Source organism: Rhamphochromis sp. 'chilingali' (assembly GCF_963969265.1).
Source record: "Rhamphochromis sp. 'chilingali' genome assembly, chromosome: 15".
Classification (NCBI taxonomy): Eukaryota; Metazoa; Chordata; class Actinopteri; order Cichliformes; family Cichlidae; genus Rhamphochromis; species Rhamphochromis sp. 'chilingali'.
This window is the reverse complement of record NC_137942.1, coordinates 25,321,053-25,323,566: the sequence shown is the minus strand read 5'-3', so window position 1 is coordinate 25,323,566 and position 2,514 is coordinate 25,321,053.

The following is a 2,514-nucleotide window of genomic DNA, read 5'->3' as shown; positions in this document are numbered from 1 at the left end:
TGAGGACAGCTAAAATTACCTGGGAATCCCACAGGGTCAGCGTTCACCCCAAATCCAGCACTTTGAGATTGCACACTAAGCAAAAGGAAGGAGGCTGAGGACTGGTGAGAGTCAGAACCACAGGCCAGGAGGAGACAACAAACATCAATGAGTATATGAGGAAGTTCGCCACAACCGACCACGTGCTTAGTGAATACCTTAGATAGCAGACACACGAGAAAGAAGAGGAGCAAGAAGAGGAACCATCATAGAAAGGATCGGCCGGTATGTACCATTGGCAGATAGAGAAAGTGGCTGACGTACTGACATCCTACCAGTGGCTGGACAAAGCTGGACTGAAAGGCAGAACAAAGGCACTGATCAAGGGAGCACAGGAACAAGCTCTAAGGCTATGTTCACATTGCAGGTGAAAGCGCATCAAATCCGACTTCTTTGACCCTATGCGACCCATATCCGATCATGGTATGACATTGTGAACAGCACAAATCCGATATTTTCAAATCGGACCTGGGTCACTTTCGTATGTGGTACTGAATCCGATACATATCTAATGTTTTAGAAAGCGACTGCTGTTTGAATGGTCATGTCGCATTACATCCGTCACTGATACAAGACAGACGCCAATTATCAGCGCCCGAGAAGCGCCCGAGAAGACATCGTGAACGCTTCCTGGCCATCCAGTGAAACTTTTGGGAAGACAGCGTTGGAGAAACGTGAACATTTTGTTTGTACTGTATGATCAAGACCCCAGGAGCAGGCTGTGTAAAGATGCCCCTTTACACAATCTCCATTTCAAAGCAACAGAAAATAAAAAAAATGTGAAAACTTTGCATGTTCAAACGACAAACTTTGCATGTTAAAAAACTTCCAAAAAATTTAATACAGGGAGCAAAAGCTTGAATTTCCCCTTTTCTGTTTTACACCAAGACTTAACAGTCTCAACCAATTTTACAGATAATAAACAAATCTCAACAATTGAAAGTGCTTTAGAGGCTCACTTTCTTCCCCTTTTTAAACCTAGTGTGAGGGTCTACTAGCCCTGTTATGTAGGGGTATAGAAGTGCACGGGCTGCCTTGAACGACCAGGGGGTAGTGGGATCTGGGTCTGTGACCTCCCCTAGTACAGTTGACCCGGACACTTACTACTGTAAGAATGGTTTTAGCTGTCTGGCTGTTGCTGGTGCAGTAGGGGAGGGCTCCAGGGCTTGAACCTGCAAACAACGGCTGCCCGGAGTGCACTATGCTGTCTAACCATTAACTCAGCCTAGCCCCACATACCCGTACCCAACCAGACAACTTGGGTGCCCCTATTCCAAAGCAACCTGGTTTGACAGAAACATACTACAGTCACTTTTAAATCACGTGTAACCCTTTTATTTGTTCAACTGGCCCTCGTGAATCTAGACCGTCCACCAACGTTAACGGGGCCCTGGAGAACACAAGTAACAGAAAGAAAAACCCCAAAATACTCAAAAAATTTAAGAAACCCCAATAAAACAAATAAAACAGGCTGTTACTCCCCAAGGTTGTGAGTTCTCAACCCCTCCCGAACCACTCTAGCTATGGGAAAAGGGCCCAACATCACAATACAGCAAACCAATGAAACAACCCGGACGTCGTCTGGATGGCAGGGTAATCCAAATGCCGCCGACTCACGTGGTCCCAAACGTCGGGTCCGTGGAATATATCGAAGCTCCGGCAGTCCACGGGCAACGCGAAGCGAAGTTGCCCAACTCCCCAACTCAGCCTCGAGCGACAGGAACGGAGGTGAGTTAGAAAGGGCAGGGAAGCTAGCCTTAGCTCTCACTTAGCTCCTCTGCACCACGCTATCTCCGTTGCCACTACACCACAGCGCCGCGCCCGGCTACTTTTCTCTTACCTGACAAAGTTGTTTCAAGGACTATTTGCAGTCAAAAAGTGGAAGGTTAGTTCTTACAAACTGCTCTTTCGGGGCCACATTTGTTAGATCACCAATTGCATCTGGAGAAGTCTACCATTTACCCATTAAAAATGCTCTATTTTCACTGCTCAATTTTCTTCTTTACACAACACCATTTGTTCCTTGTTTTTCTCTCCCTTTCTCAGTTTTTCAGTTTCTTTTTCTCAGCTTACTCTGGCGCTGTTGTCTGTATTTCTCTCTTTCTTTATTCTACACATGCTATCTTTCTTCTTCCTTCTACCGTCTTTTAATGTGTAACTTAATAACTCTCAGCTGGTGGCACTGCAGAGTCCCAGGTTTTACTGCCAGAATGTACAGGGTTATAGGTTACTATAATCTGATTCTATTTTTTTCAAGTAACGAGTAAAGTAAGGGATTACTACTGCAAAAAAGTAATTAGATTACTGTTACTTTCCCACAAGCACACTGCATTACTAAACTGTGATTTTGTTTGTGAGAGTTTCTCATGACAATGACGTACGAGTGTGCGATGTCCGTGGTAGCAACAGACGTGTGCAAATCAACAATGGATAATATGGCGTGCGGGAGAGTGTCCGACCATGCAGCGTTTAAAG